Here is a 16,566-nt window from a genome sequence, read left to right as displayed (position 1 = left end):
TAATCACTTCAGCACCAATTTTGAAAAGCCAGAAAGGTAAGAGGTTTATATTTCGGCTGTCAGTGGGGAAACCCGCTGACAGCTGATGAGTCATTGGTTGTTAAGGACGTAGGTGGCCGGCTTCCCGGGCCGCCACTTAACAACCAGGTATTCTTCATACAGAATTTGAATGGGTCAATCATTTCTCGACTGATCCAAATCATTCCGAAAATATGGGAGTCGTTAGAAAACAAATTTTTCGAAATACGTTACTATTTCATTCAGAGATTCTTAAACATCCGACATCCGACTCTGAATACCCCAAAATTTGTCAGCATTTATATTCGAGCCCAAACAAATTGCACGTGTCTATCATTAATCAGTAGTTAAAAAGTAAGAGACGCTACTGTGTTCCAATTCCAAGCAGGAATCCATATATGCAATTGGTCTGAAAAGATTAACATGCATTGTTAAGTTGATCACATTCACAATAATTCCTAAAAATATAAAAGATTACATTTTCTATCAAATAATTCTTCTGTGAGGAGTGAGTGGGGGCATGGCTTACCGGCTCTGTGTCTGGCTATGGATGCACATGGCCCAACTTGGAGGGGAATGCACACAGGTTCCTCCAAAGCAGTCAGCTTGCTAAAAAGGCACATGGATAATGGATGAACGGATAGCACTGGCAGGGGGCTGTCATAGGGGAGGAAAGGGACCTCACTCTGCAATATTGTTGCACAGAGCAGGTAAGTATAACTTTTTATTTTACCCCCCAAGCATCTTTCTTTAGACCCCTTTCACACTGGAGGCATTTTTCAGGCGCCGCTAAATGAGCCTGAAATAAGCCACAGCTGCAATCCCAGAGTGCTTTCACACTGGGGTGCTGCGCTGGCAGGACGTTAAAAAAAGTCCTGCAAGCAGCTTCTTTGCAGCGCTTTAGAAGCAGTGAATACACTACTCCTAAAGCACCCCTGCCCATTGAAATCAACAGGCAGCAAAGTGCCGCTGCAGCAACGCTCTGTGGGCATTTTTAACCCTGTTTTTGATGCACTTTTCAGCCACTAGCATTGTGCTTTTAACCCCCGCTAGCGGCCGAAAAGCGCCGCAAAAACAACGGTAAAGTGCCCTTAGTATAGCTTTGAAAACATGCAGCCTAATAAATTTCACCTGTGATTTTCTCAAGGAAGCTAAATATATGAATTGATAGTGAATCCTAAGAAACAGTAATGTTCAACCTCAACATATATTTATTATTGCTACAAATCTCTGCTGCAAGGTTGTTAATGTGACATAGCCCTTTCTGCTTCAGAACCTAGGGTCGCAACTCTGCAGCCTAATTTATTTATTACACAAAATTAGCAAATGGAGAGGAAAAGCTGTGATCTAAACTTCACATGAACTAGAAAAACAGTAAACTAGTACAATTACAAAAAAAATAACTGCAATGCATGCAAAATAACATAAGTAGCAGCCAAGGAGCAATGAAAAAAATATCACAACAAAAAAGTATGCAAATAATGACTAAGACTTACTAGTTTGCATAATTATCTAAAATAAGTACTGAAACATACTAGGTTCGCTTTGCCAGCAGACAGAAAAGTCAAGTCTGTAACATTCACTGGCAATATAAAACTGACGTGTTTGAAATAGATAAGTGGACAGTAAGCCCTACGGCTGCAAAAGGGTCACATAAAAGAAAGGCTGTGAGGACAGCATGGTGCAACATTGACGAGCTGTATAAAAATCTCAGCAATGCTTTTTGCATGGTAATTAACTTGCTTTATGATCCAGCAAAGGAACTTCTGGATAGAGAACATTTGCTTTGGCTCCACAAGCAAAGCCTCGTGCAAAAGATATGCAAAGCAGCTTGTACTTGCTAATGGTTTGGAAGCTGTAGACCAGACTTTGTTCATTAAACTCATAAACCAATAGCATTTACAGATCTGAGGATTTCTGTTTTTTTTTTACCTTGCAGCAAAAGGAATAAGAAGTCAATAAATTAAACATTATTCCATTTGATGATTTGCGCAATTTTATGCCGAACAAAAAGACTAGCATAAATCCACTGTTCGAAAGTCCTACCAAAAAAATAAAAATTCTCCTAAAGCTTTAAGCACAAAACTCTTTAAACTAACATTGCTGGGTTGATTTAATAAAGCAAAGTGCAATATGTAAAGAATAGTAACCCAAAGAAAGCAGCAATCATCCTTCACAAAATGACAGCTGTTCTAAACAGGTGAAAGCTGAAACATGATTGGTTTCTAATACTATGGCTTTTTTGCTTGACTTTACTACATGGTTCAATTGCAAGGGAAAATATGAGGTGGTGAGAAAGCCTGGTGTGGGTGGATTTGCAGAAGTGTAGGAGAGGAGAATAAAATAAAAATACAATAAATAAATGAAAAAATTAAAGTGGTTCTACAGTAAAGGCAGAAGTATTTTTTTCCATAAAGTGGTTGTAAAGGCACAAGTTTTTTTACCTTCATGCTTTCTATGCATGAAGATAAAAAAACACCCCAGACCCCCCTTATGCTTACCTGAACCCCCACTCGATCCAGCAATGTCCACAAGCGTGGGTTCGTGTTGCGGCTCTGTATTAATAGAAACACAGAGCTATGGGTCGGGAGCACGTCTGCTTGGGTGCCCCCATAGCAAGTTGCTTGCTGTGGTGGCACCCGTCAGGAGGGAGGAGCGCCGGGGGAAGGGACTCGAGAAGAGGAGGATCCGGGCTTCTCTGTGAAAAAACACTGCACAGAGCAGGTACAATAACATGCTTGTTATTTTTAGAAAAAAAAACAAGACTTTAGTATCACTTTAATGCATTCTATGCATTAAGGTAAAAAACCTTCTGCATGCAGGTCCCCTTCCTCCCAGTCCCCCCTCATACTTACCTGAGCTGGATCTCAATCCCGTGAGGTTCACTAGAGCAGAGGCTCTGTCTGCTCTCTCCTTCCTCATTGGTTCAGAGACAGCAATGGGACCCACTGGCTGTGTCAATAGACAGACACCAAAGCTCAGGAGTGAGTCTCTCTTGTTAAAAAAAAAAAAGCTCAGGAGTGAGCTGCATTTTGTGGGGGAGGAGCCAGAAGAACCAGCGGGGGACCCAAGAGGGGGATCAGTGCTGCTCTGTGCAAAACTATTGCATAGAGCAAGTAAGTACAGTATGTTTGTTATTTCAAAGCAAGAAATAAAAAAGATATTACATTTAGAATATACATATTTTTACAAACCGCAGGCAAGTTTACCTCTCATTAACAATGGCTATTCTTTACTATCTCAGATGCATTCCTGTTTGCAGTAAATACTCAACATGCCATAACACAGTTATTGGAAAAATATAGTGGCATGCTTAAGATTCAGCATGTGCGACACAGTCATGAAACATAGTAGCATTTTTCCATATTCTAGATCAGTTTGATGTCTAAATCATTTCTAGCCTTTCACCACCATTGGAGGCTTTCCTGCTGGCTATTGTATCTAGGCAGCCAACAACCGCGGCTGTCAGAATACCTGAACAGTGACTGGATCTGATTGGATGCAGTTGCTGTTTAGCTAACAAGTTTTCACATGCCTCCTTAGATTTTTGATTTAAAGTTTGCTGAGCTGGGTGGTACCAATAAGACCATTCATGCATGAAATTTTGGCTAATTTAACAGCCAAGTTCGACACTTGCCTACTTGTGCAGTTCAGCAGAGTTTGTAAATCACAGAATATGAGAGAATTACAAATCTGCATCATAGCTATTTGTCAGGAGTGGGGCTTTAAAGTGTCAGTAAACCCAGGACCCTGCATTTACTATATCTGGTCTCCCACAGTACACATAACATTGAAATGCAATAGTTTTAGTAAATATAAACTTCTAAATTCCTTTTTCTCATCAGCAGTATATAGCAGTCCTGTGATTTAATGTGACAAGACTGAAGAAATTACCTTTTCCTACAATGTAAAGTAGTGAGTGTACAGCTTGTTTAACTGTGTAAATTTACTGTCCTCGCAAAATAACTCAACACAGCCATTAATTTCTAAACCACTGGCAACAAAAGTGAGTACACCCCTAAGGGAAAATGCCAAATTGGGCCCAATTAGCCATTTTCCCTCCCTGGTGTCATGTGACTTGTTAGTGTTACAAGTTCTCAGGTGTGAATGGGGAGCAGGTGTGTTAAATTTGGTGTTATCGCTCTCACTCTCTCATACTGTTCACTGGAAGTTCAACATGGCACCTCATGGCAAAGAACTCTCTGAGGATCTGAAAAAAAGAATTTTTGCTCTACATAAAGATAGCCTAGGCTATAATAAGACTGCCAAGATCCTGAAACTGAGCTGCAGCACAGTGGCCATGACCATACAGCAGTTTAACAGGACAGGTTCCACTCAGAACAGGCCTTGCCATGGTCAACCAAACAAGTCCAGTGCACGTGCTCCGCATCATATCCAGACATGGATTACTGGGACCGATGAGACCAAGATAAACTAGTTTGGTTCAGATGGTGTCAAGCATGTGTGGTGGCAACCAGGTGAGGAGTACAAGGACACGTGTGTCTTGCCTTCAGCCAAGTATGGTGGTAGGAGTGTCATGGTCTGGGACTGCATGAGTGCTGCCAGCACTGGATAGCTGCAATTCATTGAAGGAACCAAAAAAGCCACCATGTACTGTGACATACTGAAGCAGAGCATGATCCCCTCCCTTCAGAGACTGGGTCGCAGGGCAGTATTCCAACATGACAACGACCCCAAACCCACTTCCAAGACGCCCACTGCCTTGCTAAAGAAGCTGAGGGTGAAGGTGATGGAATGGCCAAGCATGTCTCCAGACCTAAACCATTTAGGGCATCTGTGGGGCATCCTCAAATGAAAGGTGGAGGAGTGCAAGGTCTCTAACATCCGCCAGCTCTGTGATGTCGTGATGGAGGAGTAAAAGAGGACTCCAGTGGCAACCCGTGAAGCTCTGGTGAACTGCATGCCCAAGAGGGTTAAGGCAGTGCTGGAAAAGAATAGTAGCCACACAAAATATTAACACTTTGTTCACAATTTGGACATTTCCACTTAGGGGTGTACTCACTTTTGTTGCCAGTGGTTTAGACATTAATGGCTGTGTGTTGAGTTATTTTGAGGGGACAGCAACCTGTACACTCACTACTTTACATTGTAGCAATGTGTCATTTCTTCAGTGTTGTCACATGTAAAGATATACTAAAATATTTTCAAAAATGTGAGGGGTGTACTCACTTTTGTGAGATACTGTCTATCTCTTAAGCTGAACATATACACATAAATGTATTTCACATTTAACATGCAGGCTTAATAAAAAAAAATCAACATATTATTTTATCCATGCTATGCAGCGTAGATGGAGAAATCTCCCACTACAGCTACTGTATTTTGACAGCCAGACACGTCGGCTGTCAAAATACCCGAATAACTGCTGTCATTTTTTTGTGATTCAGGCGCTGTTCGGCCCACAACAGACTCTTTTTTAATTGAGGGATATCAAGCAGGAGACAGCCTACAGGGCCATCCGCTGAGTGAATCTCAGTCAGCTCATCCGAAACTGTGTACAGCCAGTTTAACAATATTCATTTGATAATAACAATTTTATTGCAAACAGCCCCAACTATTTGTACTTGTCCTTGAGGCAAGATCTCACTTAACGACAGTGCTGCGTACAATTTTTTTCTTTTTTCATACTGAAACAATGGAATAGTTGAAAGCTCAATTCAGATTTGGATTTGCTCTGACTTTGGGGGGATTTTCCTGATACTTTCTGTTATGTATTAAGAAAATCTTTCCATAGTAGACACTCCACTATAAAGCTAACCTAGTCATTAATATATTACTGGTAACAATTCTAAATTGTTTTGTTTCACAAAAAAACTTTTACTGAGTTTCTGGTGTGCTTTTCATACATTTCAAAAGATGCTGAGTTCTTATTTAGCTGAACGAGTAGACGCGTACCTATCACGGTCCAATGGTAAACCATTTAATATTTATTCTGGACACTCTTAACACATAGCCGAGGCTTCATGACTGTGCTATTTTTTACCTCACAAATATTCTGTCAACATACAAGTCTGTGGAAGACTGAAGTTTCCTGAGTCTTTCCATTGAGAAGCAGTTGTACACTGCCCAGGCAACCAAACTACAAATTCCAATCCAAGGCTATGTCCAAATATTATAATACTGACAAAGGACAAACCATTTGTTCATGTAGAGGTTCATAGGTTCATAGGGCCAAATCCACAAATATCGGGCGCAACTTAAATCATCCGATTTAAGTTACACCGCCGCAAAATTTCTCCCTAAGTGCCCGATCCACAAAGCACTTACCTTGAAATTTGCGGCGGTGTAACTTAAATGTGTCCGGCGCAAGGCGTACAGAATCTAATGGGGCGAGTCCCATTTAAATTAGGCGTGCTCCCACGCCGGACGTACTGCGCATGCTCCGTCGGGTAACTTACCCGACGTGCATTGCGCTAACTGACTACGCTCCGACGTCATTTGCTTAGACGTTAACGTAAATGGTGTCCAGCGCCATTCACGAACGTCTTACGCAAACAACGTAGAATTTTAATTTCAACGCGGGAACGACGGCCATACTTAACATGGCTTAAGAGAACTAGGGCTCAGCCCTAGTTTTACGCGGCGTAACTTGACGTAAACTACGTAGATTTAGAGCGACGGGCCCGTCGGAACGTTCGTGGATCGCCGTAAGTGTTCATTTGCATATTCTAGGCCGGCCGCAATGGCTTCGCCACCTAGCGGCCGGCCTAGAATTGCATCCTTAAGATCCGACAGTGTAATTCAATTACACATGTCGGATCTTCTGCCTATCTATGGTAAACTGATTCTGTGGATCAGTTCCATAGATAGAAACAGGGATACGACGGCGTATCAGTAGATACGCCGGCGTATCCCTTTTGTGGATTACCCCCATAGTTTACTCCATTCCATAACAATATTGTACACAAATAATAATAAGGGGGGGGGGGGGAAAGAGCTCTGTCAAATGACGTGTCATACCCCTACAAAAATAGAGGCCAAGTATATTTTGGTTTTAAATGTTAGACAAAGGAACCTCAATGAGAGTCAGGCAAGTCATGTAATTTCCACCAGAGGTAGAAACAAGAATATTTAACAAAATACATTATAAACACTGCATAACAAAGAAGTTAAATAATTCCATGGGTTCTACATAATGAAAAGGTATTAGTATGAATTTACCGATACACTTTAGGCCTTGCTCACATGGGGTGTACTAAAGCGTGTACCCGTACTGGGGCTGTGTTTCAAAACAAACCAAAGGGAAATGTTTTGCACTGTGGAAAAAATTGTGAGAATGATTATTAAACTGCTGCCACTGAGACTGCCATTGATATAGAGTCAGCAAATTATTCTTAAAGAGGAGTGGGTATGTTGCTGCTTATGTTGTGTGTAGCTTTAAGTGTACCTGCAATTAGTGTGCTAGGTGAAGTGATTTAATGTGCAATTTAGCAATTATATTGTGGTCTTACCTGTATATGTCAAAAACGTCTTAATATACAGTTCTGTGAAAAATATTTGCCCCTTCCTGATTTATTTTTTGCATATTTCTCACACTTAAATGATTCAGATCATCAAACAAATTGTTTTAATATTACACAAAGATAACCTGAGTAAATCCAAGATGAGGTTTTTTTATTATTATTTCATTTATTAAGGGTGGAGTTGGAGGGTATAGTTGGTGTTTGTTTTGATAATTTGTTCTTTGTTTTGATTGTTTGCCTGTTTGTTTTTGATTTTTTTTTTTTTTTTGGTTTTGTTTATATTTTTTGTTTCCTTTTTTGCCTGTTTGTTTTCGAATTAATAGTAGCTGTCTTTATATTTTTTATTTTGGCTTGTTTGTATTTTCTTTGTTGTGTGTGTGTATTGTTGTTTGTTTTTTGGGTGAGTTCCCTGTTGCTGGGTGTTGTCTGTCATGGCTCCCAAGCGCAGGAAGCTTAATTTTACCCTGGCAGAGAAGCATATACTTGCTCAGGGCGTCATTAAATTTGGGCGATTTCTCCATGGCCCTGAGAGCCTACACCACCACCCCGGCCAGGAGGAAGGAGATCCTTCAAAAGATCACCGATCGGATCAATGCGGCGGGGGGGGGGGGGGGGAGACCAGACCATCGCTGGAGTTCAAAAAAAAATAAATGACTTGAGGAGCGTGTCCCGGAACAAGCTGGCAACGCTGCATGCCCATACCAGGGGCACTGGAGGAGGGGGACCCTGCCCAGTCAGGATGAGTGAGGAGGAATGGGCAGTGGCCCAGTGTTTCCACCCACAGCAGGTGGTGGGCCTGCCTGGCTTTGACAATGATCCTCTTATGAGGACAGGTATTTTTTGGAATTTCTATCTGGTGATTAGCATGTGTGGGTGGGGGAAGGGAAGATGTGCCAAGTGTATGGATCCAACAACCTGTGATTGTTTTGTGTCCTCCCCAGATGGCCAGGAGGTTGCAGCCCCCATCAGCCCAGGAGGTGGCAGCCCCATCAGCCCAGGAGGTGGCAGCCCCATCAGCCCAGGAGGTGGCAGCCCCATCAGCCCAGGAGGTGGCAGCCCCATCAGCCCAGGAGGTGGCTGGCCCATCAGGTCAGGAGGTGGCTGGCCCATCAGGTCAGGAGGTTGCAGGCCCATCAGGGCAGGCTGCTGCACCACCCCCAAGACAGGCTCATGCAGAGTCCCAAGAAGGGCAGGATTCGCCATGGGAGGGGAGTGCCCACAACTCCCTAATTTGGATGTTGAGTGGGAGGAGGATGAGGGGGAGGAAGATGACAATATTCTGATTGGGCAGGAAATAATGATGGGCCAAGATATGACCTTTGAATCATCCCCTGAGGGAACCCCACAGGCGCCCAGCAGTCACGCCACCATCATGGGTCGCCCCTTCCAACCCTCCTCCAACATGCAGCAGCACCCATGGCTCACTCCAACTCCTCCTCCAAGGCCACAAGCCTCAGGGGCAAGTAGGATGCCGACCCCTGAAAACAGGGGGGGGGTTGGTGCGTCTGCCGGTCAGTCTGTTGAGGGACAATGTCCGGCAGACCCGCAGTCTGTCTGCAATACAAAAAACAATGAGCAAGGTGGAGCGCAGCATGGTGCAATGAGGGAGTCACTGGGTGACGTGGCCACCAACTCCGTGGGGGTCATCACCTGTTTGTGGGACCTGAGGAACGCCACAACAGGTGTGGCCCAGGAGGTGACTGCCCTCACCCAGGCTGTGCAGGCCAATACCCAGGCTGTGCAGGCCAATACGGCTGACATTACTTCCTGTCTGACAAGGATAGCCGTTGCCTTGGAGGGAAGGCCAGCAGGAGGACAGACACCAGGGGAGGCTCCTTCTTCCCCTGTACAGTCCCCCCCCCTGAAAATACTCCCTCCCCTGCACAGTCCCCCCCCCCTGAAAATACTCCCTCCCCTGCACAGTCCCCCCCCCTGAAAATACTCCCTCCCCTGCACAGACCCCCCCCGTGAAGATCCCCCAGTCGGCCGTGGCCGTCCCCGTGGCCGTGCCCGTGGGCAGCCCAGAAGGAGCACTCGGCAACATCCCTAATTTGCAGGGGTACTTTTTTTTTTTTTTTTTTTTTACACTGTACTTATGATTTGGTTTATGTGTGTGAATGATGTGTGAATGTGGGGGGGGTGGCATTCCTGAAAACATAAGGGTGTCACCCTCAGTTTTGGTGGAGTAGGGATCCCCAGGACCAGGGAGAAGTCATCCTAGGTTCCTGAATGGTGTATGAATGCACAGTGACAAATTGGAGCCGTGGCGGGGCGTTACTGCTCCCAAGTACCAAAGGGGGGGGGGGTACTTGGATCTAATCCAATTCGATGTGCATGTGATGTGTCTGTGCTAGGGACCACAGTGACGTGCATTCATGCATTCTCATTGTGAGATAATTAATGTGCGTTTTGTAAATAAAAAAAAACATTCTCATTGGCATATAAGTAATGTGCATTTATTTTGCAAAGTAAAGATTTAAAGGTCACATAATCTCTGTGATTTGTTCTGGGCCAAGCAAAAACAAAAATATAATTAGGATCCATTTACTGGGCAAAGATGCCTTCAGACAGTTGTCTCCTGATTGCCTGGCCCTCAGCAGACCGGGTAGAGGGGTTTGGGGGGGGGGGGATTGCCTGGGTGGGGGGTTAGGTCAGGACATATCTCCACATGCATGCCCCTTCTTAAAGCAAAATTGTGCAGTATGCAACATGCCCCAATAATTTGGCATACAAAGTCTGGGGAATACAATAGTGTACCCCCAGTCTTGTCAAGGCATCTGAATCTTGACTTTAGCAGGCCAAAAGTCCGCTCTACTATAGCCCGGGTCTGGATGTGCACCTCATTGAATTTTCGTTCTCCGGGTGTTTGGGGGTTCCTAAAGGGGGTCATCAGGTGGGGTCCCAAGGCATATCCTGAGTCACCTGTAAGGGAAAAGACAGGAGGATATTAGTCATGCATGTGCCCCTTGTGATGTCTGCATCATGGGGGGGGGGCATACCTGACACCAATGTCACTCACCAATCAGCCAGCTGTCTCCATACACGTTCATCTCAAAGTCTCTGTAGATCTTGGTCTGCCTTAGTATGAAACTATCATGGCACGAGCCGGGAAACTTGGCACAAACGTGCCAGATGAGGCCATGTGCATCTACGATCACCTGGACATTGATCGAATGCCAGCCTTTCCTGTTTCTGAACAGGTGTTCAGTATCATGGGGGGGCTGGAGTGCCACATGGGTGCAGTCAATCGCCCCGATGGTCTTAGGAAAGCCAGCAATATTGTAAAAGTCTGTCATTGCTTGCACACGCTGGTCCTCCTGGGTGGGCATGACAAACTGGTTTGCTCATGCGCCGCAGTATGCAGGGACCACCTGATGTAGACATTTGCTCATGGTTGACTGCACCATCCCAGCCACACCTCCAGATGCTCGCTGGAATGAGCCACTCGATAAAAAATGGAGGGTTGCCATCACTTTTTCAAGAGGTGTCAGGGCATGGGAACGTAGGGTTGGGGCGATTAGATCCTCATGAAGGAGTTGGGTGATCTCCAGGATGGCCTCCCTATCAAATCGGTAGTTGCCAATCACCTCATAAGCTGGCATTGCCAAATATCACGCCGTGGCCGATAAACACGCGCCTGTGCCCTCATCCTCCTCCTCTGTGCCCTCCTCCTCCTCCTTAAAAAAGCTGTAATTTCCCCCACCCATGCAAGTCATGAATGAACTGTGATTAACCACAATTTTTGGGAAAGCCGAGTTAAATTTCACCTGCCACACCCAGGCCTGATTACTGCCAGACCTGTTGAATCAAGAAAGCACATAAATAGAAGCTGTCTGACAAAGTGGAGCATGCTAACAGATCAACAAAAAGCCACACATCATGCCACAAGCTAAAAAAAATCAAGAACAGATTAGAAACAAAGTAGTGTACATGTATCGGTCTAGGAAGGGTTTCAAAGCCATTTCTAAAGCTTTGGAACTCCAGTGAACTAAAAGGGGAGCCATTATCCACAAATGGAGATAACTTGAAACATTGGTGAACCTTCTTCCTACAAAAATTACTCCAAGAGCATGACGACGACTCATTCAGGAGGTCATAAAAGAACCCAGAACAACATCTAAAGAACTGCAGGCCTCACTTGCCTTGTTCATGATTCCCATCTCATATTTACCAAAAAACATCTTGATTATCCCCAAGACATTTAGGCAAATATTCTGTGGAAATATTCTGACAAAAATGTAACTTTTTGGAAGGTGTATGTCCCGATACATCTGGCATAAAATTAATACAGCATTTCATAACAATAACATCATACCAACAGTCAGACGTGGTGGTGGTAGCGTGATGGTCTGGGGCTGCTTTGCAGCTTCAGGACCTGGACAACTTACCATAATTGATAGAACCATGATTTCTGAGCTCAACCAGAAAATCCTAAAGGAGAATGTCTGGCCTTCAGTTTGTGACCTCAAGCTCAAGTGCACTTGGGAAGCAGGACAATAATCTGAAACACATCAGCAAGTCCACCTCCAAATAGTTCAAACAAAGCAAAATTTAGGTTTTGGAGTGGCCTAATCAAAGCCCAGACTTAAATCCAATTGAGATGCTGTATCGTGACCTTACACAGGCCGTTCATGCTGGAAAACCCTCCAATGTGGCTGAATTAAAACAATTCTGCAAAGAAGAGTGGGCCAAAATTGCTCCACGGCAACGTGAAAGACTCATTGCCAGTTATCACAAACGCTTGATTGCAGTTGTTGCCGCCAAGGGTGGCACAACCAGTTATTAGGTTTATGGGGCAATTACTTTTTCACTTTAAGCCAGGCAAGTTAGGGCAGCTTTTTTTCCTTAATAAATGAAACCATCATTTAAAAACTGCGTTTTGTATTTACTCGGGTTATATTTGTGTAATAATAAAATTTGATGATCTGAGTAATTTAGGTGTGACAAATATTCAAAAAGATAAATCAGAAAGGGGGCAAACACTTTTTTACAGCATTGTTTGTGTAATTACTGTACCTTATTAGTAAACACATACAGTGTGAGTAGTATGCTGTACAATACAGACAATGTGAGTAGTATACTGTACAATACATACAGTGTGAGTAGTATGCTGTACAATACATACAGTGTGAGTAGTATGCTGTACAATACATACAGTGTGAGTAGTATGCTGTACAATACATACAGTGTGAGTAGTATGCTGTACAATACATACAGTGTGAGTAGTATGCTGTACAATACAGACAGTGTGAGTAGTATGCTGTACAATACAGACAGTGTGAGTAGTATGCTGTACAATACAGACAGTGTGAGTAGTATGCTGTACAATACAGACAGTGTGAGTAGTATGCTGTACAATAATACATAGAGTGTGAGTAGTATGCTGTACAATAATACATAGAGTGTGAGTAGTATGCTGTACAATAATACATAGAGTGTGAGTAGTATGCTGTACAATAACACATAGAGTGTGAGTAGTATGCTGTACAATACAGACAGTGTGAGTAGTATGCTGTACAATACAGACAGTGTGAGTAGTATGCTGTACAATACATACAGTGTGAGTAGTATGCTGTATAATACAGACAGTGTGAGTAGTATGCTGTACAATACAGACAGTGTGAGTAGTATGCTGTATAATACAGACAGTGTGAGTAGTATGCTGTACAATACATACAGTGTGAGTAGTATGCTGTACAATACATACAGTGTGAGTAGTATGCTGTACAATACAGACAGTGTGAGTAGTATGCTGTATAATACAGACAGTGTGAGTAGTATGCTGTACAATACAGACAGTGTGAGTAGTATGCTGTACAATACAGACAGTGTGAGTAGTATGCTGTACAATACAGACAGTGTGAGTAGTATGCTGTACAATACAGACAGTGTGAGTAGTATGCTGTACAATACAGACAGTGTGAGTAGTATGCTGTACAATACAGACAGTGTGAGTAGTATGCTGTAGTACGCACCATGTAAACAAGGCCTTAGTAAAAACTGTAAACTAATCTTTTAGTTGCATTCAGGAAGCAGAGGTCACCAACTTAGTACATTTATTTTCATCCAGACACTGTTTTACTGTACCACTCTCCCTTTTGTTGGTAATCTGCATACCTTGTAGTGCACCTGCTTGTGATGCTGGAACATCCTCCTTGCTACCTCTTGGATATAAAAAGCACCATATCAAAAATATCAGTAGTAAGATCATTCTTAGTCACCAATCTGCTTTGGATGTTTAAATGTCATTGGTAATATATTTCTACAGAGAGGAAGAAAACTACTTGGAACACAGTCCTCCCATTGATCCTGTAAGGTGATTTGTATGCACTGAATTACACACAACTTAGATAAGTAGATGTGAACCCTAATTTTTTTAAGCACTCTATATTATACATATTTGCATATTTTCATTTTTTTTTTTTGCAGAATACATATTGGCCTAAATTGATAAAGACATTTGATTTTTATTTATTTTTTTATTTGGCATGTTTCTATAGCAGAAAAAAAATGTTTTTTCCAAAATTGACAGTCTTTTTTTGTTTATAGCGAAAAAAATAAACACCGCAGAATACCACCAAAAGAAAGCTCTACTTGTGGGGGGGGGGGGGGGGGGACATTTGTATTTGGGTACAGCATTGCATGACCGCGCAATTGTCAGCTAAAGTAACACAGTGCCATATTGCAAAAAATTGCCAGGGTGTAACTCCTTCTGGTCCCTAAATGGTTAAACGTTCTGGTGTCGCACAACAAAAAAATGTTGTGTTTGTTCCTTCAGATAGTTTTGCATGAACTGTTGTAATCGTCTCTTAAAAGCTGTGTACTAACCGTCAGATTATCGTACAATCGCTTTGAAAACTGTATTTTTCGTCCGATTTTCTTATCATGTGTACTAGGCATAATGCTGAAGAAGAGTCATGTACAATAGTACACCAAGCGGGAAGCAATGATCAAGCAATAAGCAAAGATACAAGCTCAATGTGTATAAGTACAGACCATAGAAAAAAAGAACATCTTAAAAGATTTAATATGCATCTTTAATATATTTACATTAAACTATCCCATCAAACAATGTCAGGATATGAATCGGAGTCAGTTTACAGTAATAACAGAATATTTTCCTCTTTCTACAGACCATTAAGTAAGATTAATATGTGTGATCAGTAGCGATTTGCTACGTCTGTATGTCATCTTTGTCATTAATAATAGATGATGTATTCTGCAAAGAACAAATGCCATCAATTCTTCTAATCGCCACATTCCAGCCTAGAGGAAATTGTCACCATTGGGATGCTATATACATTTTAGCTGACATACAACAACAGTGAATCAATGTATTTAGTCTAGTAAACAATGTTCATTTCCTCTGAGGAACAGTCAGATAATACAGTACCCCTAAATCCTCTTGGGGATTTAGATTTACTCAAAAAGAAGTTAGACTGATATACAATGAATCTGGAAAGATGCAGTCAATAAAACGCCACTTTTCGTGTGCCTGCTAAACTCTGTAACATGTAGCAAACACAATACTCGGGTGCAGTTAGTTATCTACTAGACTAGGTCTAAATGGTTCAATGTAGTTGTAATGGGCTAAACCTTACTCCCTGACCCATTTTCTGACACAATTATATATGTTCTGAATCTATAAGTGCCAAAAAACGGTGATAGACAAATATCAAATGCTACCTACTAGGGTTGTCCAGATACCGATACTAGTATCGGTATCGGGACCGATACCGAGTATTTGCGGGAGTACTCGTACTCGCACAAATGCTCCCGATACCTAAATAGAATACTTTTTTTGTATTTATCAACATGTTCTATGAAAATTCTTTGAGTTTTTTACTACTGCGTGACAAGCAAATAAAACATTTTTATTCATTTTTATTCTTTTATAATGTCTTGAGTTAGAGTTCTTCATAATTCTAAAGAAAATATCCTTAGTCTGTATTGTGGTTTGAAAACTGTCACATGACATTTAAAAAAAGTATCGGTATTCGGTATCGGCGACTACATGAAAAAAAGTATCGGTACTTGTACTCGGTCCTAAAAAAGTGGTATCGGGACAACCCTACTACCTACTATTAGGGGATAGTTTTATGCCATTTTAATTAATATGTTTTTTTTACTAGTAATGGCGGCGATCAGCGATTTTTATCGGCACTGCGACATTATGGAGGACACTTCGGACACTTTCGACACATTTTGTGGTTTACCACAATTTAATATTTTAGGTTGTGCACTGTACCACCTTAGACTATATTAGATAAACGCTCTTTTTTAAATCCACTACGCCACTAATTTGCCCAGTTTGACCCCTGAATACTTTTTACAGTTGACAACTGAATTTAAATGCCCTTATGTTCCTCATTACATCCCTCTTTTTCGCACACCATAAACCCTGAGGCTTTGTACACACGACCAAAAAACACGACAGAATCCATTAAGAAACTTGGTGGGAGAGCTTTTTTTGCAGAGGAAAACGGTCGTGTGCACGCTTTTCATCGAGGAAACTGTTGAAGAAAAAAGAGAACAAGTTCTCTTTTTCCTTGACGGGAGTCTCAACTTCCTTGTCGTGTTCCTTGTCGGGCTGGTTTTCAACGAGAAACTCGAGCGTGTGTATGCTAAAAAACCTGCGCTTGCTCAGAATAAAGTATGAGACGGGAGTAAAAGTAGCATTTGTAATGGAGATACACATTACAAATGAGATACACATTTTTCAAGCTGTAACAGACTGTCAAGTGCAAAACGTCTCTTACCAAACGTTTACTTAACACGCAAACACATGAGATTAGCAAAACCAGCCCCAAGAGTTGTGCCAGTGGAATCAAACTTCCCCTGCCGTTGTATTTGTTGTACATCATCGCTATTGAGAACGAGGAGATTTGGTCTGTAACGTGTGTACGCAAAGCAAGCTTGTCGAGTTCCTCGACAAGCCTAACAAGGAACTCGGCGAGGAAAACGATGTGTTTCGCCCGACGAGTTACTCAGTCGTGTGTACGAGGTTTCATACATTTCCTCCTCCACAGCTCTAACCTATAGAATTGGAGGTAAGCATCAGATC

General features: G+C 42.4%; 1 protein-coding gene across 2 annotated transcripts in view; it reads right to left on the bottom strand.

Annotated features, from left to right (window-relative positions):
• The window catches only part of LOC120937182 (sine oculis binding protein homolog), a 227,935-nt gene that overhangs the window by 143,625 nt on the left and 67,744 nt on the right, over window positions 1-16,566 (bottom strand). The window lies entirely within an intron of this gene.

This window comes from Rana temporaria, chromosome 4 (assembly GCF_905171775.1).
Source record: "Rana temporaria chromosome 4, aRanTem1.1, whole genome shotgun sequence".
Taxonomy (NCBI): Eukaryota; Metazoa; Chordata; class Amphibia; order Anura; family Ranidae; genus Rana; species Rana temporaria.
This window is presented reverse-complemented; position numbering and strand designations above follow the sequence as displayed.